Source organism: Danio rerio, chromosome 14 (assembly GCF_052040795.2).
Source record: "Danio rerio strain M-AB ecotype USA chromosome 14, GRCz13ab, whole genome shotgun sequence".
Lineage (NCBI taxonomy): Eukaryota > Metazoa > Chordata > Actinopteri > Cypriniformes > Danionidae > Danio > Danio rerio.
In genome coordinates this window covers 42,775,155-42,798,501 of record NC_141034.1, presented here as the reverse complement: position 1 = coordinate 42,798,501, position 23,347 = coordinate 42,775,155, and the positions used below count along the sequence as shown (strand labels likewise).

General features: G+C 36.3%; 1 long non-coding RNA gene across 1 annotated transcript; it reads left to right on the top strand.

Annotated features, from left to right (window-relative positions):
• The first annotated feature begins 20,905 nt into the window (after positions 1–20,905).
• LOC147840872 (uncharacterized) lies at positions 20,906–22,667 on the top strand. Its single transcript, XR_015506967.1, has 2 exons — positions 20,906–20,960; positions 21,372–22,667. It is a non-coding gene; the product is annotated as an uncharacterized LOC147840872 (long non-coding RNA).
• The last annotated feature ends 680 nt before the right edge of the window (positions 22,668–23,347 follow it).

Here is a 23,347-nt window from a genome sequence, read left to right as displayed (position 1 = left end):
TATTCGACAGCAGCCGCTAAAAGTTGCTAGATTACATCATACGTTAATTTGCATATTACTGACGTCATCACGTTCTACCATTTCTGTTTGTTTAGCCTATGGTCAATAAAGGGGTATTTATATATGCACTACACTTTATGTAAGCATGTCAATTTGACTAAGTTTATGGCTGTTTGAATATAGTATATCATTATAGATGTGTAGTGAAATTGCAGTAATCTCTCAGTTGTAATAAACTCAGACAAGTTCTGAAACTCTCACGTATAATATCTGATTGTGAACAAGAAAAGAATAAACGGTCAAATTAAATTGCTTCCAGTCGCTTCTTTACAAATTTCTCGCTAGGGGGGTCTGAAAAGTTGCTAAACCTAGCAACAAAGTTGCAAAGTTGGCAACACTGTTCCTGTCAGCCTTCTTTCTTGCTTTGTTGCAAGCTGTAGTTTTTGATTAATATGTTTAAATTATTTGAACATTATTTTTAAACTCGCTGTGAACATAGCTGTGTCTCATTTCGGAGCTCTTTCTTTCATTGATTTTTGCCATGGTAGTACACAACATAATCAATGCCTCTATGCTCGACCTCCAGGGTTTCACGACGGTAATGTGCACGAGCAGTAATCTAGATTATTTAAACTGAACTCAGATTAGTTCGATCAAATTATCTTCAACTTGCTGCTATGGAACTAATTAAAGTGTGGACGTTTAGTTCAACTTATAGAAATCAGGTTTTTGACTTTAATGCCTGCTTTCAACTTTTATGAAACGCATGGAACGTATTTGGCCCGCTCTAGTAATGTATATAGCGATATGTTTTCAGAATGAGCCTGGGTTGACTAAACTTCCCATAATGAGAGCAACTGGCAACCACTTGGTATAAAAAGAAACAAACAACCATTAATTTCTTAACTATATTCATCTAGTGTATGCAATCACTCAGCATGACTTTCTTGGAACTCCTTAATGGATTTTTGTGGGGACTGAGTTTATGATGAAAATTGACAGGGAAAAGCTGTCTGCTTGTGAAGAGCATTAATATTATACTTCACGAATCGACAACAGCGCATCTAATTAACCCTCTACGGGTTGTCTTGATTCATTTACATAGATACGAAATGATTGGGATAGGCTGACTTTCTTCAGCGACGATATTTGCACTCTTGAATCATATCAAGACACTTTCCTCTCGCTAAATGTTAGAGAGCACTCCAGCCCAGCGGTTCATAAATACCTTCTTATTCTCTCCCACAAAAACACTGATAATAAAAAGCACTCGAAGGACCTTCACTTGCAATCACAAGATCTTTGAAAGCAAGGAAAGGACATCCACTATTGTATATGCATGAAGTGTCTTGGTTTATGTATAAATTTAGGGAATGTACAGTATCAGCTTTGCCAGCGCAGTCTCCTCTGCCCTTTCCCTCATGGTACAACAGACACAGGACTTTGTTACAAAGACAAACCTCACTTTCAACCATTTAATTGAGACACGCAATTACCAAGTACTACTGAGAGCTCACGCCTCCTTTGATGATATAAATTCCTCTTTCGTGGATTATGCAAGGTTTAGGTTCAGCAAACTCTGCTTTTAGTTTAGTGGATTGAAACGCTTCCTAATGCAAATATAAAAATACCGTGTTTTATTCCTGGCATTAAAGGATTTCTTTCTCATCGTGAGCCACTTAAGAGCATAAATTGATGCTGTGTGACCACTGGGATCCTCCTGGCTGACACAGCCCTCACTTCAGAGCACACCTCTGAGATTCTTTGCTACTGCTTAGCAAAGAGGCTTGTCGTTTGGTTTATGCTAACTTGTGGAGAGAGAGAGAGTCTTCACTCTGACTGTGCCAAATAAGTGTTGATGTGCAACTGGGTGAAGCAGGGCTGACAGTGCCCCACCGCTAATCCGGAGTTAGCGTTCGGATGGCTTCTCTCCCAGCGGAGGTAAATACCTGGGCGTGAGACAGAGATAAGAGCAGCAGCAGGTTTTAGCATCTTCTGCTGAAAAAGGTTTTTCACTAATTATTTCCTTTTTAGGAACACCCGAAAGCTGCAGCGCTGAACAAACTCGCAGAAAAGCTGGTATATTATGGTCAGGAATTGATTATAACATGCAGCATACACTGACTTCTTTCTGACTTAGTCTGACCTCTCTCTTAAAAATAGGTAAGATAATTTCCATTCTAATACATAAATATTCAATTCAAGTTTATTTGTACTGCGCTTTCTACAATAATTATTATTTCAAAGAAAATTTACAGAAAGTGCACATTATTATTATTATTGTTATTATTATCAGAAAATGTATGGTTATTAGTTACCATTGATTCATTAGTTACTAATATCTTTAATTAACTAGTAACTTATTACTAATGAAAACGGCATGTTTTACTATAGTTTTTAAAGCAAGGGCACTGCTATCTTGGAATATCGCTGTGTCTAATCTCGTTGGGTTGGTTTCATTCCCTCAGGTGAACAGATACAGTGTAAGTATTGTAGGGATGTCCCTATACAACATTTTAACTTCCAATACGATACCGATATTGCAGCCATCAGTCCGATCCGATACTGATATAAATCCAATATCAGAACAAATTATGAAAACTTTATTTTTACCTAATTTGTTGAGTGAAATGTATGAAAGGCTAGCTCAAACTGAGAACAAGTCAGCAACACTAAGTATGAAAAAAACAACCAGTTTATTAACTATTGGTTGCATAAATGTGAACCTTTTACATAAGAATATATAAAATGAATTAAAGAATAAATATTAAGACCCTGAAAAATATCTTAATTGAATAAACAAAAATTCATTTTTAAAGTGCAAAATGCTAATTAAAGGTCACTTCAGTTATTTATTTATACCATCAGCAAAGAGTAGAAACAGCTGAGAGCAGGAACATAAGAAAAAAAAATATTGTTTATTGAACAACTGCTAAAGGTTCAGTGTCCAAAATTTCGATTTCATACACAGCTTCTTGATGAATTTTTGATCCAGCTGAGCTGAAAAATAGCTTTCAAACTGGGCAGCAGAAATAAGTTCTTGTTAAGTTATTAAAAATGTGCAGTATGGTTAGTACAAACATTTACATGATCAGAGCTATTTCATATGTGTTTGTATAATAAGAAGATTAAGGCTGTATAAATGTTCCCAAACATTATTAATTTTATAATATATATTGCACATATTATATAAGCATAAAAATACTTGCAGAGGCTAGATTGAAACACACCTTTTCCCCACAGCACTTGAAATAATGTGACTTTTAAGAATAATTTTATTTATCAAAAATCATTATATTTGCACAGATTCCACCCTACTGCCCACATGGGAAAATTAGACAAACTGATGTGCAAAGCTGACACTGTTTATCAGAGCACTTTATCTTTCTGGGCTTTTTAAAGAAGAGTTAAACATGGGAATGTCTCTAATTAAATTTTCCTTCTGCCCCAAAAGTAATGCCATTCTTTCTGTTAAACTGTAATGGCCCTCAGCAACAGAATGATTTATTATTCTTATTTAACAGACAATGAAAACAACAAAAATGTTTAGCATTTTACATGAGACTGTTCCTTTCAGAGTGTTCAAGTAAAAAAATAAAATAAAGAATAATAAATCCACTATTTCACTCCTATTATCCATGTGCACAACTGACATGTCAAATCTGCTCCCTCTCTTGGTGCTGCTGAGAGTTTGAGATTGAAAGTTTGCGTATAAAATGATGTAGAAATGCAGCTAAAGAAAGCAGAATCCGGGACATGTTCGGCGATTTAGAAATCTTGGCTGAATGCAATTTTTAAGTCCCAAATAGAGAACATGTCCAGGAAAAAGATAATTTATTGTAGGCTTTTTTTCCCGCGTGTCCTCGCGCTCTTCTCAAAGCTAAAGTCAGAGCAGGTGTCCAGCACGTCTCTGTTGGTGTGCTGCAGCAGCAGAGCCCGCGAGTCTGGCGGAGACTTTTCTCATGCACACAGAACCGGACCGCTGAGGTAAAGTTTTGTGTGGGAAGCGCTGGTGATGAATTAGGTATCACACTAGATAAAGCACGATATGCCATGACCGAATTGAGGCTCGCACGATGTGTGCTACGTCGCCATTCTGTGCCTTATGTTGCCTAGCAGCCTTAAGCCTGGTTTATACTTCTGCGTCAAGTGACCGACGTAACTCACGGCGCAGGCAACGCGCGCAGCTGTGCATTTATACTTGTGCGCGCTGTCTCTGTTGGTCTGCATTAACACTTCCGAAACGCTAGTTGGCAGTGAGGTGTAAATGTTCCTCTGTGTCAAGTTTCTTCGCTTCTGTTTTGCGTTTCCTGAACACTTCCTGGTTGTACAAGTGACTCAAACTCGCAAAACAATGTAAAGATCGCTTGATGTGAAGTAAATAAACCAGTAACGTTAGAGATGTGCCGTTGTTGCTAGCGTCAGCGTGTGCTACCATCACAATAGATTTCTATCGTAATACACTATAACTTAGTGTGAAGAGCATGTTAAATCTTAGAGACTTTGCAAGCAAGCAGTGTTGTGATCACGTGGGCTTTGCACGCTGGCTCTGGACGCTGCTGGATAGAATAGCTGTAATGGAGTTTGGAGAGTATCGGACTGCTTATATCGGAGATTTTTAACGCAGTCCGATATAGTTTTTTGGACTGATATCGGACGAATTTCCAATATCAATATCAGATCGGCACATCCCTAAAGTATTGCACTGGACATGGAGACTGCAAAGCCTAATTAAACCCAATTTGTGAAGTTGTGGGCATGGAGCTAGTGCAAATACAGATGTGTGTCTAATATAAAAATATCTTTTTACAGAATTGTTCTTTTATCGCTTTGAATTACAGCTTGTTTTATTTGCTTTGGTCGACTCTCTTTATTACACTACATGACTGCCTGTCTGGGTTTCAACAATGTCCGATGCTGATATAATGGCTGCGGGTACTTTCATTTTTCACTACTACAGCTGCTGACCACTTTTCATGTTTAAAGCAAATTAATATAGGTGCATTTTTTCACATCGCAGGTTTTTACGTCCTTCATTTATGTTGAGAGATCGAGTTGATCGACTTGAAAAGAGAATATGTCTTGACATAATCCACAAATTTCAAGGACTAATTTATCAGACTAAAGGCTCGTCCACATGAGACTTTTTTTGCTCGCATTTTCCATCGAGGTTGAACGCCTTGTGACTAAATAACGAGCGTCAATGTGATCGTGCAAACCAACGCAAAAAATGGCAGGCACAAAAGTGTAGTTTAAAAAAAACCACCCTATGCTCGTTTTTTGTTTTGATGCGCCGTGTCAAAACCTTCTCAACCAATCAGATTGGCACTTTTATTCACGTGCACGAAGCTGCTGAAGTTACAGTAAACAGCACTTGGAGGCGCTCAAGCTAAAACTGTCAATGCGAGTGCACATTGAAGAAGATGCCCAGAGGTGATATGAACTTGGAGCTGTTTATTGCACTGGTGAACAATCATTTCTTCATCGCTAGAGCTGGAGCTGCTGCTTGAAGCATCCATGCTTGTTCGAGTCAATAGTAACTTTAATTATAATTGTGTTAACTTCCTCTCTTATAAGTGGGTGTCAGAAGTTTAAAGTTGTGTAGCACCATCTAACGTCAAGGAGTGATTTTGCATACTCTTCTGCTTGACGTCAGTGAAAATCTTGGGTTTGAATGCGGAAAAATGTCTCGTAAAACACTCATGATAAACACAAACCAAAAGCATCCCGGTGTGTAGGAGCCTTAATTCATATTGTGCCCAGGCATGGTTCAGTTGGCTGGCCCTGGCCTGGTTGGAAGAGGTGTGGCAGAGTGTGGTTCGGTTGGGCTTTGGCATGGTACGCTTGTAGTGTAAGAGCAAAGCGCACCGGAGCTCAAAACTGAAAACACAACATTACTTTTAGGTGGCTGTTTCACATGAATTTACTAATCATTCTTACACTGTAAAACCCAAAAAGTTAAGGTTACTCAAACCGTTCAAAAACGAATCCTAATAGAGTGTGAACTTTACTATGAATTAATGATGAGTTAAGGTATGCACTAATCATGAATTAACTTTAACCACAACATGAGTCACATGAGTTCATGTGTGAATGATGGCTACCTTAATTACTTGTTAGTACGTGATTGTTTGTTAATTAATGTATTATTACCACATTCGTTTATGCTTAATTAAACCATGATGAACTCATGATATGTTCACGTATAATTATGTTGTGACTTTACTTGGAGGAGCACATCATCATTAACCCATTCTTAACTACTCATGAACTCCTTATGCACGTCCTAAATAACAATAGAAAAGTGTTCTGTCAACCTCAACATGAACAGGAGTTCATGCGTAGTTAAGGATGAGTTAATAGTGATGTGCCCCTCCAAGTAAAGTCATGACATAACTATACATTAACAGCACATGAGTTCATGTTGGTTACACTTAGCTTAAACTTAAATGTTAATTAATACATCAATTAACAACATGTACTAACAAGTAATTAAGGTAGTCGCTATTTAGACATGAACTCATGTGACTCATGTTGGAGTTAAAGTTAATTCATGATTAGTGCATACCTTAACTCATCATTAATAAATAAAAAAAAAGTTATGTTTAGTTTACATATTAATACATCATTATTCATGTACTGTTATTGTAAAATGTTACCAAAAAATCGAAAAATATGTACTGAAGCAAAAATGGAAGTAGAAGAAAGAAACAATACTCCAGTAGAGTACAGATACAGCCTTTAAGTACTTAAGTACAGTAGTGACGTAGTTCTAATTCATTACTATACATCGCTGATCAAGTGTGAGTACGCCCTTATTTAAACTGATCTTATCTAAGATGGATTTGTTTTATCAAGTTTTTTTCAACCTGAATTCACTCTGCAAGCTGGAATTTGTTCAACTTGTTTTGTGCAACAGGCTTTAGAATGTATAACATACACAATAAAGCCAAGTGCTGTGAGAAAAAAAAAAAAAAAACTGATGAAGTTACAATCAATCTAGGCCTAAATTCCAGATCTATGTTCACCAATGTGAAAGAGAACAGCAGATTAAATGCTTTCCTTTATATGCTTTATCTTCTTAATTTTACCACCACCCACTGAGGTTACTATTCACCACTTCACTTCCAGGCTCAAAGAAGCAGTTAATTCAACTCTGCTCAATTATAGATGTGCCCTGTAGATAAACCATCTTCAAACGTGACTGTAGGGCTCTATTATGACTTCACGGTTTGTCTAAAATCCTCCCACCTCTGCTTCAGCTCACCTAAGAGCTGTTGTGTTGGAGCTGCGGAGCTGTCAGATGCTTGATATTTTTCTTCTGGGGCCTGTTTGTCAGAAGAGCATCTCTTGTTATTTGGGAAATGTTTGAAATGAGAGAAGGCTGTAGACACAGATTATAAATGAAAACACTTATTGAACTCTGCATGCAATCTGTCACGAGGCACTGACAGCCAGAGGTAAGCGCAGAAGTGACGTTTAAATCAAAGAGTGCTGCACTGGGACTAAAAGTATCAGACTTTTATCTGATCCTAATCTCAGGGTATAAGCCGTTGTCTTTAGAGAAGATATATAGGAATAAACAGAAGCTAAATCTGGAATTCTGCTGACTCTATGCACAGGCACCTGTTGAGCGGCATCATATCAGACTACATTTAGATTACTTTCTGATGTAATTTGTAACGTAATAATGAAATTATTATGTCAAAATGGGTATAAAATGAACTATAGGTTTAAAAAAAAAGTAATAATAATATTAATAATAATAAATTAGGTCATAACTAGGAAATCTATCTATCTATCTATCTATCTATCTATCTATCTATCTATCTATCTATCTATCTATCTATCTATCTATCTATCTATCTATCTATCTATCTATCTATCTATCTATCTATCTATCTATCTATCTATCTATCTATCTATCTATCTATCTATCTATCTATCTGTCTGTCTGTCTGTCTGTCTGTCTCACAAGGTTCAATTCTGGCACCTCTTCTGTTTAACCTTTATATGCTCCCACTGAGCCAAATAATGAGAAAGAACCAAATCTCCTAGCACAGCTATGTTGATGACACTCAGATCTACTTAGCGTTATTGCCTAATGACTACAGCCCTATCAACACCCTCTGCCAGTGCATTGATGAAATGAACATGGATGTGTCAAAATTTTCTTCAGTTAAACAAAGAGAAAACTGAAGTCAGTGCATTTGGGATAAGAGATGAGGTTCTCAAGCTGAATGCATACCTTGACTCTAAGGGTCAAACAACAAAAAATAAGAATCTTGGTGTGATTCTGGAGTCAGATGTGAGTTTCAGTTGTCATGTCAAAGCAGTATCTAATCAGTATACTAACATCTAAAAAGGGTTAGGGTTAGGAACTTCAGATGCTTTGTTTCCAGTGAAGACTTGGAGAAACTTGTTCAGGCTTTTATCAGCAGCAGAGTGGATTACTGTAATGGACTCCTCACCGGCCTTCCCAAAAAGACAGTTGCAGCTAATCCAGAATGCTACTGCAAGGATTCTGACCAGAACCAGAAAATCAGAGCACATCACACCTGTCCTCAGGTCTTTACACTGGCTCCTAGTTATATTCAGAATAGATTTTAAAGCATTATTGCTTGTCTATAAATCACTAAATGGCCTAGGACCTCAATATATTACAGATATGCTCACTAATTACAAACCTAACAGATCCCTCAGATTATTAGGATTGAGTAAATTAGAATTTCCAAGAGTTCCGTCAAAGCAGAATCTACCTTCAGCTATTGTAAGACTATTTGAAATTTACAAAGAATTTTGAGAATTTCCCAACCCAGGCTCATTCATTAAAATGTACTGCTATATAAACTTCTGCAGAGCGCCAAATACGTCCCAGAAGCTATGTTTTTTTTGTAGTTTTTGTTTTCATGAATCCACCAGAGGCCACTGTGTACGCTTTTTTAGATCTCAAATTTCTCTCACAAGGCCCATTTGCGCCTGCTCTTCTCGCGCAAATCCACCAGAGGTCACTGTCAACTGACTGACTGACTGACCCACCCTCTTCCTTCCCTAAAACCAACCAAAAGTGTTTTCATAAGCACCGATGTTGAACCCTGTTGTCGTTGTCCTCTCTATTTCCCAGATACACATAAAATATAATCTTGTAATCAATAAAAAAACAAATGTAATATCTATATTTGAAAAACAATAAAAGTAGATGACAGAAAAGTAACTGTAAGGCTATAAAAGTAAATAATAATTGAAATCCAGGCTATGTGTAATCAGTTGCTGGACCTATGATTTGTATTTTTAACAAATCTTAAAAACATACAAAATCGGCACCTTACAAAACAGATACAGCATGTTTTACAATGAGAATGTGCTGCATATTTTTAATAGGCATGTACTGTATATCTTAACCAAAAGTGTCCCTTATGTGGTTCGGAAAAAAAAAAAAGCAATTGGAGAAAGAATGCAGAAGGAGAGAAAAGAGGATCCAGACAGAAATAATATGTTTATGTAAGATCACAGAGCGTCACGTCTTGTTTTTTCCATGTTTGAAATAGCAGCGCTCTCTCTTGTGTATTGCCCTGAGTGCAGAGACCGCCGGGGGTTTTGCATCTCTGTTCTTCAGCTGTTCTTCTGCTCCTTGATCTCCCGCCGACCAGTTGCCTTAAGACGGCCATACAAAGAAATGCATACAAAAAGTCTCAGAGGGGACTGAAGATGGTCTCCTGGTGCCTGGGAAACAGTTTTGTTTTTGTAAACACACAGCTAAACATGTCAAGTATGTCTCGCTGCCTGAATGAGAGTGGAACCAAACACAAAGAGTCGGGTTTGTTGTACCACACTCTGATAATGTATCAGAAATGTCAAGTGTGATAAAATGAAATGAGGTGCCGTAAAAAATAAATAAATAAATAAATAAATAAATAAAAATTAAACACTATCCTGCTCCCAAAGCCATTTGGAGTTTCTGTTTCTAAACATCATGCTGTGCACTTTGAACATCGCTGTTTGGGTTTTTCTTCATTTCACACAGGGTGGTTATAGGAAATCAGAACTAGCTATGAGGCCGGCCCCCCAAGATCTAGGCTTTCCAATGTTTTTGGTTGCATTCGCACTGTCAGTTAGCAACTCTAAAGTGACACAAACTATCCAGCATCAACAGCTATAGGATGTTTGACAGACAAATGCCTGTATTTCTGTGTCAGCCCATCTATTGATGTTTTCTGTATTTCTAGAGGTAAGTGTGTGGGTACACAGCTTTTTAGAAATTGGGGGGTCATTTCATACTTCCAGCGCTCACCTTGATGTCAAAAAGACATTAAAACCATGTCAAAATTGATTTTATTTCAAAACCTTCATGTTTATTTGACACCCAAAAATTGATGCCCTTTTGAACACCAAAAAGAAAATCATAAGGCTTCAATTCTAAATATGTTCATTCATTCATTTTCCTGCGGTGTAGTCCCTTATTTATCAGGGGATGCCACAGCAGAAGGAACCGCCAACTTATCCAGCATATGTTTTACGCAGTGGATGCCCTTCCAGCTGCAAACCAGTACTGAGAAACACCCATATACTCTTGCATTCACACACACTATGAGCAATTTAGTTTATTTAATTCACCTATACCACAAGTCTTTTGATTGTAGGGGAAACCTGTAAGGCAACAGTGCTAACCACTGAGTCACCATGCTGCCTCTGTTAGATTAAACCACCAAAACCACCAATGTTAGATTAGGTAAAAAAAATAAAATATTCAATCCAGTCTAGTAATTAAGCATTGAAGTGTATTTGATGCCAGTGTTAGATGTCAATTTGACATCAAGGTAGTCGATTAATACCAATAAATTCATATTTTTGATGTGTTGTTTTTAATGTTGATTTTACATCAAGGTGCTTGCTGGGTTACATTTTCCTATAAGGTGCTTTTGCACATTTTCATAGTTAACTGTATATAGTTATGCAACACGGTGGCTCAGGGGTTAGCACTGTCACCTCACAGCAAGAAAGTCACTAGTTCAAGTCCCAGCTGGGTCATTTGGCATTTGTGTGTGGAGTTTGCATGTTCTCACTGTGTTGTTGTAGGCTTCCTCCGGGGGCTCCAGTTTGCCCCAAAGTCCAAAGTCATGCGCTGTAGGTGAATTAAATAAACTAAACTGGCCATGGTGTATGAGAGCATCTGTGAATGTCAGTGTGTATGGGTGTTTCCCAGTACTGTGTTGCGGCTGGAAGGGTAGAACATAATGATAATTTACATTAGTACTGTTGGGTATTGCCCAATTTAGAATGCCAGTTCTTTAAATGTTGCTGACCACTTCAGCACAATGGTTAAGGAGTAGGAGTCAGGAGATAATTTCAATCTTTTATTTATGAGCAGGGAGGTAGTTTCCTGTAATAAACTATAAGTATACGTAAATAATAAAATATCAAACACGAAAATATATATGTACTGACACAATAAATATCCCAAACCAAACAACACAGTATTTGCAGCTCTCTTAAAGTGCAGTCAATAGACTAATGTATGCTTAATGTAAACAGAATATAAATAGACATCAATGACTAAAGCTGCATTATATAAAGGGCATGTGACAGCATAAGGCATAACAAATGTAGAATATAGTAAACTGAATCATAATAAAACAAACAAGATCTCAATGATGACATCGGGATTAGCCGCGATGCTGATGGTAGCAGCACTTTCACTTTTGGTTTACACGGAAACTAATGCTCGCGGCCGATCGCGGGTCATTAGCCCCTTTCACACAGTGATACCGGTAAATATCCGGAAAATTTCCGGAACTACTTTACCGGTATATTCAATAAAGCGCTGTTCACACAGGCGAGAACGTTACGGAATTTTTCCGGAAAAGAGCATTCACACATCCATCGCAAAATGCCGGTAAATTCTGACATCATTAACCAGAAATGACCTCTAAACGGCTGCGCTTGTGTTTGTAAACATTTCACTACATTACAAACTCTTCGGATGGATCAGTATTGAGTACAACTCTAATGAAAACATAGGGAAACACTTTCGCATGTCGAGGTGTTCATGATATGTGTGTGTGCTGGCGCTATGGGCGCTCACGGGCACACGCAAAGCTTGAAGGTAAACAAACAGCGGCTTATCATAAACATTTTATCGATAATTATTTACACAGCATTAAGAAGGAACATAGAAACATTATCTGACTAACATCTAGCAGCTAAAGGTGTCTGGAAAAAATATTCAAAGGCTTTTATTCTCATAAACCGTGCGCACGTGAATGCGTCTGACTGCTCTGATTGGCTAAAGCAGGTTTCTCACGTCAGCCCGTTCTAGACGTGGACGCGCTTATTACGGCAATCTTCCTTCTGCGTTCACACAGCGCAGCATTCCGGCAAATTACCGGTAATGTTACAACTTCTCTTTCCGGAAAATAGCCAGAACGAATTTACCGGTATTTTCAAAAAGGGCCTGTTCACACATAAAACCTTTCCGGAAAATTGCCGGTAATTTTCCGGAAAGGTCTGTATGTGTGAAAGGGGCTATTAACAACATCACGCACTTAATATCAAGCATACAAGGGTAATTACAAACATGATATGAAGGAACAAACTCAATTGGCAATAACTTTACCCCGCACTTCACAATATCTCACGGATGGCAATCGCGTCTCACTCAGATGAGTCAGCACATTCAACTTCTCATATATGGACTCAAATATGCATCCTCCGGAAGTTACATCCTACATTCATAATATAAGCCCTTTACAGAACACTCAGTAAATCGTGTTACAGCCATAGTATAAAGAATTCAGAACAAGTACAATATTATTACTGGTATTAATACCAATTAATACCAAGTAAAAATTTGTCCACCTGTCAGGTTTTGGAGATGTATGCATTAAGAATAGGACATGTGTTTGGATAACACATACTTCATTATTATTGTTCATTTATTTGTTTCCTGGAAATTAGAACTGAATTTAGAAATAGTTAAAAAAAATCTTTGCGCTTAACAAACTAAATTAAATATGTAGGCTAATGAATGTCTTCAGTAGTGTGCGTACAACACCGTTTCCTAATCCGCAAAAGTAAAGGAGTAAAAGTAAAGAGAAAGAGGCCAAACGGAGGAGGCTCATTCTTTATCTTTGCGCTGCAGATGGTCTGTTTAACTGTTTTTATTTAGTGAAGCATTCAGTTTTTCTGCTTACAAAGTCCGCCATGTAAATAGAAAATGCGCCATTGAGAGACACAACTGACTCTTAAAGGGAATGTGAGATGTGACTCTGATTGATTTAATGCACTTTATGCTCAAAACACACCCATAACCCAAAAGAGAATAAGCTCAACCCTTTTAGACCATGCGCTGCAGCGCAAAGTGTATTTTTCCATCCTTAAAATAGAAAAAGGGGATTCGGACACACCCATAATGCTAAATTATGCCATGTGCTTTAGATTTTGCATCTAGAACGTTCTAGCTCCTTAGGTTTATTTGTTCAGTTGGCTACCTTACTTTATGTAGGTAGACATTCTCTTACTAAGTAAAATAAGAAATTTTAGTGTTGCTTACCAAAAGATAACTTTAAAGGCTTAAGCTAACTTTAAAAGTAAACTTTAAAGGCATACCTTGAAGTAAGAGCTAAAGTGCTCAGCATATTTGAGTACACCCCCCCACAAAGCTCTCATTTAAATTAATATTTTCTGTAGGAGGCTTTACAATATTATATTTGTACATATACATTAGATTAGTCAGTACTTAAGCCAAATCTGGAGCTTTTCTTACAAAATAACTTGCAATAAAGGTCCAAAAATTAGTAGCCCAAGTTCATATGTTTGGGAAAAATATTAAATAAAAGCAAAATCAAGAAAAACAAAAGTATATACAATTTTGTTGAAATGTTAGTAATTTTATTTCTAAAGATGTTCTGCTGAGTAGAATAATATTTTAATAAATATTTCTGTTAAATAAATCAGTTTTTTTCAAATGCACCAATATATATAACCCATATTCACTGAGAAATAGATAAAAATATTCATTTTTAAAATGTATTGTACTAATATATGCTGAGCACTGTATGCTTGAAAGTGAGTATTGCAAAGCAAAGTTCAAATGACTAAGTTACATACAACTAAAATTGTTTGTTCAGCAGTTTCTACTTAGTTAAGCAGATTTTAATGTGCAGTTTATTCAGTTTATCTGAGTGCAAGAATTCCTAAGAACATTGTACTTATTGCTTGAAAGACATGTGGCAGGAACTCTCAGAAAATAAAAAGAATCCAAAAGGCCCTGGGTAATATTATTCTAAGAAAGAAATGGAAAGAAAAATGGCGCTTTTGAGAGTTTTCTTTTACGTAAAACTTTGAAGACAAGCTGAGCAGAGAGCGGCTTAGGCAAAGAGCAACCAGGATCACAGCCCACAAACACGTGAATTATGCTGTTTAATCATATCTACTACATTTGCTACACAAAGAACATTCCTAGCTTCTTCCTTACAGGATTTACGTGCTTTTTCTCCACAGCCTGCTAGGAAACAACCCCTCAGGCTCTTTTTGTAAGATCTGTAAGTTGCAGTTCAACCACTGCAATCACAATTAAATCACATAGACAAAATTAAAGCTTTAAATCCCTTCAGAGTCTAAAAAGTGACGCTTGTATGTTGAAAACACTGCATGAGGAAATGTTCTTAAGATTTTTCATGCAACTGCCAATTTTTCGAGATTTCGCTTTTTGGCTTTTCATTCTCTCTCTCTCTCTCTCTATTCACTTCATTCAATAGTTTCTTTATTGGCATGACAAATTTTACAATTGTATGTATATGTTAAAAAGTTTACATAAAAATAAAACAACATACATATATAATAAAAACAGTAAAGAGTAGCAGTCCAAAAAAATAATAAAATAAAATACAATAAAAATAAATGAATAAATAAATATACATAATAAATATACAAACTAAATAAATATATATAAAAATACTAAATACAAATATAAATAATATATTAATCAATAAATTATATTATTATTATTTAACATATACTATTATTATTAAATATATCATAATATTATTCAATATATCATATCATTTATATCATATTGTTCATTTATAACATCAAAAATAATAAAAGATCAGAAAAAGCTTTACATTTAACAATCAACATTTTAGGATAAACAGTAATATGAAAACAATAATAATCAGAATATTTACAATGATTCAATGATACTGATGTAGATGTGTGTGTGTGTGTGTGTGTGTGTGTGTGTGTGTGTGTGTGTGTGTGCACGTGCGTGTGTGTTTGCAAGCGCATCACTGATGTTTTTATTAGTCTACTCTCTCTTTTTGTGACAGGCATTAATGTATTGCGCCGCTACCATCAGTTTTTTTTTTCTCCTAGTAAATACTGAAGCTGTGTTTTATTGTCTTATTCAGTGAATTGTAGGTAAATGCTCTAAAGTTTGGGGTAGAATGTTTCTCTGATGTGCTGATAGTTTATGCAGCAGGGGAGGAAGTGTTCCTCCATCCCTACCTCTACCTGGGGATAGTGTGGGCAGATGTGGGCTCTCTCTGGGTTGCCAGTTCTGTCTATATCGTCCCGTCTCCACAGTTTACAGTCTACGGTCTCTCAGCCTGTATTTGGTCATAGTTGCTCTTAATGTACTGTCATTTACCGCACTCAGATATGTTGTGTGGTATAATCTCTATTTAGGTCAAAATAATATTTTAGTGTATTTGTTTTTGCTGCTTCATTTCATTAAATCAGATACTCTCTCTCTCTCTCTCTCTCTCTCTCAAATTCAAATTCAAATTAAAAGAGCTTTATTGGCATGACTGTAAAACAAATCACAATGTTGCCAAAGCAATAACAAAACACAGAACATTCATATAGATAAAAGAAATATAAGTAATAATAAACAAACACATATACATATCGTTATATTATACATATATGTTGTCACAATAAACAAGTTAATAAAAAAAAAAGATTAACAAAAGTATATAATAATAATTGACAAGGACAGAGAGCTTTAATAAGGGATAAGGGGGTTCAGCCTTTTTCTCTCATATGGTGGCATGAGGACAGGTACTGTTCTGCTAGGTGGAGACACTTTTCATTTTCTCCCAAAATATAATGGAGTTTCTCTGTATTTGTGGCTTTTTGGAATTGTGGTAGAATCAGAGACATTTGTGTGAAGTAAGCTCTCTCTCTCTCTCTCTCTCTCTCTCTCTCTCTCTCTCTCTCTCTCTCTCTCTCTCTCTCTCTCTCTCCCTTTGTTTATCAGTCTAATGCAAAGAATGTTTTTAAATATAAATTTTTGTTTGTACTCAGCAGGCACACAAAGTCATAAGACATTACTATTAGGTTAGATAAAGGTTATCACATTTAAGTGACCAAACTTCAATGTCTACTCAGCATCCAAGGACATTATTTTGACGTCCAATAACTAAATCAAATGACCAAAATCCAACGTCAAGCCAACATCTTAAACCAACGTCATTTTGACGTCAAATACTGACTTTTATTTGCCAGGTTTGACAACCAAAATCAAATGTCTGATAGACGTCATAGTGGTAACGTCCACACAACATCAAGCTGTAACTTCATTAGACGTTGTTATTTGGTTGACTTTAGGTTGAACGTTGGAAAATGATGTTGGGTTCTGATGTCAATCATGTTTTCATTTCCAAACAAAATACAGTATCCAACGATGTTTAGGTACAATGTCAATCTGACGTCATGTTGACGTCTTGTGCCTGCTGGGTAGATTTAAATTATAATGTATATTTCACTGTCAGAAAAAAGGGTACGGTTGGGGTACATTTGTGAACACTTGGGGTACAAATGGTGAAGTTGTACCCTCAATGGTTCAAAGTAGCACCCTAAGATACTTATATGTACCATTTAAGGGTAAAAAAGGTACAAATATGTTCCCAACTGTCAAAGGGTCCATGTTTGGGCCATTTAAGACCCAAAGAAAGGTACAATCACTTGTGTGAAAAAGGAGCAAGTCAACGTGTATGAAATGGTCCTTAATTTATGTCATGAGTTGTTGGTTATTTGGAAGAAATGCACACAAAAAAAACTGTACATTATAAATTAAATTATTTAATTATATAAAACATGGCCTTATAAATATTATAAATTATTATTTTTGATTTAAGAAAATGTTAACATAAATCCCCCTAAATGTAAAGTGAAATGGCTAATTATACACAGACCTTTCTTTGATTATCAGATTTAATAAACTACTAGAATGGACATACAACTATAAAGTAGATGAATACAATAGGAATTAAAGGTAACCAGCTTGGTAAACAAAGACAGAGTGCAACCTTGTAGCATTAATAAATAAATTAATAAAACAATTTTAAAACGTAACAGAATAATACTGCCAAAATAATACAGCTGAGAACAAATAATAGATTTAAAAGACCAAAAGCTGGCCGTTAGATATACATAAAATGTATTAAATATAATGTTTTAACTACAAGGGGAGATTGAATCCAGCGGCAGATCCGAGATTGACTGGCCGAAGTAAAAGCTGCTGTCGGCGGGGGAGAGAACCATAAAGCTCCCGCTGACAGAGTCCGCATTCACTGAAGCACATTGTCAAAGAAGCGCTGTCTTTTTAAATAAACTGCCGATTCGAGTTTAAAACAACTACATTCTCGCCTGAAATACTCTTAAAACAACATTTTGTGAAACAGATGATATTTTTTTAAACTTGCGGGTCTGCACAGCAGGTTATTGTCCATTGACTTTCACTTAGCATTAGCAGCCAGCAAATTTGAATTCGTGTTGTACAATAGGATTTTTGCCCGCGCCGTGCATTCATAATGCCAGCTGATTACGTGTGACGGTTAATCTCCAGCTGTTGCACTGTTCTGACGCTCTTCTCGGCGTCGACGGAGGATGGACCTGAAGGACGCAAAGAATCTGGAATGCGCTCGTGAAGACGAAGCACAGACATTTGCAGGTAAGTTTAATGTTAAATAACTTATTGTAAATATCCGTTGGGTCATATTCCATTCATATTTGACGTTACTTTGCCTTGTGTATGTAGTTAAGATTAACGTTACCGTCGAGTTACCTGCCGCGTGAGGGGACCCTTTTGTAATTTAAAGTTGACCAGAAATTAAAATATGATTTTTTACATAACCTAGCCATGAGACAGAGCTCGAGACACTGGCAAAACAGCGGTGAAACGTCCAGAGAAACAGTTCAAACCAATGACTGTAAAAAATATGGACGACGCGACAGCCCTTTTTCCCATTGAACGCCTTGAGGGCAAAACGCCTGCTTGACGGGCACAAACTGTCGCAAAAGACTGCTGAAATTGGAGCCAGACATGCGCAGAAGGATTGTCTGATGGAGCCAGAGGAGGAGCCGCGAAAATGAGCAGAGTCGAGCTTCCAATCAAACGCTTTATGTAAAATCAACTACGCCCCCCGAACTTCTCAGCATGCGTTTGCTGTCATATCAACACAAATGGATGTAATAACGTTAACAAATATGAGGGTTTTATATATTCAATCGCGCCAGCTTCGGGCCGCAGCGCATAACTTACTCGCGGCGTCGCGGGCTGATTCCGGCTCGCATGCGGCAGCGCCTGCTCGCTCGGCCGCCGCATCTGGCTCGATTGACTCGGGCTGGAATTGGGTAGTGAGTCCAGGCATCCAGAGTAGGTCCAGCAGAGATAACATTAGTCAGTCTGAGCTCTAAGAGATAAGTCTCCGGCAGGCGAGAATCTAGCCGGAACTGTGTTTTGCTATCTGGTTGGCTAGGCGTGTATCAGCAAACTAATAAAGCCCGAAAAAAGGCCTGAACTTAGCGAATAAACACTGTTCCACCAGGATCATGTATGTCAGACACTATAGTTTACTGCTGAACTCATTTTGTCATGGTAAAATAACACAGAAATCGAATAATAACATTTTAGTCTACTTCAGTCTCCTGCCGAAGCTCAGACGCCGCGCTTTGAGAAACTGTCAATCACAGCTGTCAATCACGATGACACGCCCAGCATTAAATTACTGCTAAAAACAAACTGTTTACAAAAATGAAGATCTGCACCTATTTCAGCACAATAACCAGTGCCTTAATCGACCAGAACTATCTTTTGAGACATTTTATTGCAAGTGTAATATTTTTTTTTATTTGGGCTCAAGTCTCCTTCATTAACACGAAGGAGGCGGGCTTTATGACTTGTACTGCAGCCAGCCCCCAGGGGGCGATCTAACGGCCGAAACCTTCACTCAAACGTAGGCTTGCGGCACACTTGGTTCAAACACATTTAGTTTTGTTTGGATAATGTGGTTAAGTCTTTATTGCATACGTTATTTATAAACTCAGAATTTCCTCAGTGTTGGGAAGCTAACGTCCATGCTAACGTCCATGTTTACTCCAGAAAGGAGTGAAGTGAATGCCTTCATGTCTGAAACAATATAACTTTAACGTTAGTTTATGCATATCTCGACCAACGTCCATTTATAGTAGTTGTATTTTGCAACGTTACATATTTAAATAACGTTATAAATGCATGTCCAAGAAAATCATGATTATCTGTCTTGTCAGATCGAGGTGCGGGCCATTTATCAAACATTTAAGTTGCTAATTTAAAGCTTTTTTTTTTTTTTTTTTTGCTGTTAACCTCAAGTTCACACCAATCATAATTTTTTTTCTTTCAGAAAATGAAGTGGACGAGAAAGCAGTAGAGTGTAATAACGTAAGTATTTAGTATTTTGTATTTCATCTGTTTGTTAATAATAATCTTATATATATATATATATATATATATATATATATATATATATATATGTATGTGTGTGTGTGTGTGTGTGTGTGTGTGTGTGTGTGTGTGTGTGTGTACTTTTTCCCCAGGAATTCATTGTGCAGTCTTAAATTTAATCTCCCTTTTTCTATGAAACTGTTAGGTGAAGTGTTAAAGTTATATTTGAATTTTTATGATTGTCATTATTTTGCACTTATATTTGATCCAATAGGTGATTGCTGCAATTGGTGAGGATGCATCATCTTTTGAGAGTAATGCGAATGTCCTGCGTATCCAGTGAAATAAGGTGTGTGACCCTTAATTAAAAACACCATTGTCAGTGAGATCCCACATTTTAAATCAGTTCTCAGTTTAAATGAAAAGTTTAATGTCAGTAATAGCCAAAGTGTAGGATCAAATGACTATTATAAATGTTATGACTATTGTCATAAATTTTTAATTTTTAAGCTTTGTGGTGAACATATGTGCATACAAGCTTACAACTATTTGTACAGTGATAACTAAAGGGAAATGGCAACAAAGAATATTAGATATAGTTTTTATTTAAAGTGAATCACTAATTTCCTTTTTGTTTATTATTGTCATGGTGAACCTGACTGAATGCATTCATCAACCATCTCCAACCAAGTCAGAGCTTCAAGGACAGCTTGTGCTAAAGGTGCCTGAGCTTGATTAAGAAAAAAAGCATCTCCACTGGCCAAAGTCTACAAAAAAGCAAGAGAATAGAAGTTTGCAGATGATACAACAGGTATTAACATAAAACTTACGTAATAATAATTTTGCTAGATCAAACCCTTATTTCTTGGATGGGGTCATTAAGTGCCTTTTCAAGCTGCATTTAGCAAGTTCAAACTCATGGGCCTTATATACAAACCCTTTATATACAGAACATTCCTTAATGTTTTTCTTTAAAAAAATGTAATTTATAAAAATACATCAATATCTTTTATTCAGCATTTGCTAAACATTCCAATAATTTTTTCTTTATTTTAAAAACAGGTCCTTTATATTATTAAATTATTTAAGAGTACTTCATTATTTGTCTTTATTTTATTTTAGGGTGTCACAGTGGCTCAGTGGGTAGCACGATCGCCTCACATCAAGAAGGTTGCTGGTTTGAGACTCGGCTGGCTCACACTCTGTGCTCCGGTTTCCTCGACAAGTCCAAAGACATGCGGTACAGATGAATTGGGTAAGCTAATATGGCCATAGTGTGTGAATAAGTGTGTATGGGTGTTTTCCAGTGATGGGTTGCAGCTAGAAGGGCATCCGCTGTGTAAAACGCGTGCTGGATATGTTGGCGGTTCATGTGGCGACCCCAGATTAATAAAGGGACTAAGCCGAAAATAAATAAAAAAAATAAATAAATAATAAAATAAAATAAATGAATGGATGATTTTATTTTGCAATAGATTCAGACTTTCGTGCTGCTCTAATTCTGCTCCCCCATATTCTTAAAGAGAAAGTTAATTGCTTACAGTAATTACACTGGGAGAGGTTTGGGTACTGTTGGTTAAACACTTTGTAATACTCTGATAGATGTTATGCAGTTCTGACAGATTTTACATTGTTTATTGATGTCCTTTACTTTTTCTTTTCACAGTGGGATGATGATGATGCTCCATACCCAACTCTACAGATGGCTGAAAGTCCGTTTTAAAGGCATTATTACATCCTTCGCTGTTTACTGTGTTTTCAACTTGGCTTATCCACGCTACATAAAGAATGCAAAGGATGAACATCAGCAACTCCCCAAGATGGAGCAACACTTTGAATTTGAACAACAGCATCGATGTGAAGATGGAGATCCAAAATTACAAGAAAAATCAGTGCAGCTGTCCAAGAGAACTTGTATTGCTGGGTCTGCATCAAACAGCAATGCTTGGATCTTTGCATTTACTTTGGTGCATGCGTTTCGAGTCTGTGCATCAGTATTTTAAGACTAGCAGCTATAGACATTTCAATAACATTGCCCAAATCAACTGGGAAGCACAAGATGAAACAATGCTAAGAATTTTCTCCGCCCAACATCCTTGATGAGATTGACACATTCAGGTGTTCAAATTGAACTGTTTTTGTGTGAACATGTGAGACTGCTAATGGAGAAGAAATGACACTTTCCTAATGAAATACAATTTAAATGTCAATACTGCACTGGTTTCTGTGTAGCAAGTTTTTAATTCTGCTGTTGTATGATTCATATTTCCATGCAAATACAGTAAGAGTTTGACTTTGAATGGGGTGTTATAAACCAAGACAGACGGACTTTCAGGCTCTTGAAACATACTCTGCTGATAAAATGTTTCTTAAGAATGTTTAGAAATTTCAAATCAAATGTGTAAAACTGTTTGATCAAAAGTGTTTTTGAGATCTAAAATGATTAAGGGTATACTTTAAGTGACATGTTTCAATGTACTGTATGGAAAAAGATTGCTTTGAGATTCTTGATGCTTTTAGAAAATGTAGAAATTAGTGCACTAGCAAAAATGTACTTTATTAGGTCTACTTTTGTTTTAGAAAAATTACTTTGTTACATTGGTAAAAATGCTCAGTGAAATGGGATGCACTGATGTTAAAAAAAGTAATATTAATATTATTTTTTTGCTGTTTCATAAAATGTTTTAAAACGTTTAAGCAGCTATTTTTTAAGTTTATGCATCTGGTATGACTTTGTGATAGTTTAAAACTTTCATCTTCTAAAAAGGTGACAATGTTATTGTTTTGATTCTTTCAATGTGTGTTTGTGATAAAATGTTACACGTATAAAAGTACAATTATCGTGCAGTTTGTACTCATGGAAAAATATTGCTTTTTATTATTTTAAAATGATGTAATGTTTAAACATTCATCCTGTAAAAATGTTGATATTTAATATGTTTAATAAATGTGATAAATGAAATTTATTGTGTATGGAGTACAAATCTGAAATCAAAGGGTACAAAATTCATCCCTATGGAGGAGAAATTGTACCTTTTTTAAAGGTACATTATTGTACCATAGCCCAAGTAAGGTACACATTAGTCAGCAGAGGTACATATTTGACCCATGAAGGTACATACTGCTAGGGTACAAATATGTACCCATGTGAAAGGGTACAACAGGTTTACCCTTGAGGGTACTGCCCCAGTGACAAGCCATTGTACCCCAAAAGGTACAATTTTTGCACATTTTTTCTGACAGTGTTCTAAAGGTCTTTTTCTCAAAATGATTTAACCCCTTCACTGAGTCATACACTGCAAACTATTATAATTATTATTTTTAATTAATATTTTTAATGATGTTTCTAGTCCAAATGTCAAAAAATTCTTAAATGAGAATATATATATATATATATATATTTTTTTTTTATTTTATTTTTTTTTTAAATTTATTTATTTATTTATTTTTTCAGATACAAGTCAAAAAATAAATGTTTTTTCCTCAAATACAGGCAAAACTATCTGGCAATGGGGTAACTAAAATAATCTTATTTGAAACTGAAACTAGATTACCTTACTTTCCCCACTGGCAGATTATTTAGCTTGTATTTGTTACAATAACCAGCGATCGTTCTCCGGAGATCGCTGGTTTCCACTATAA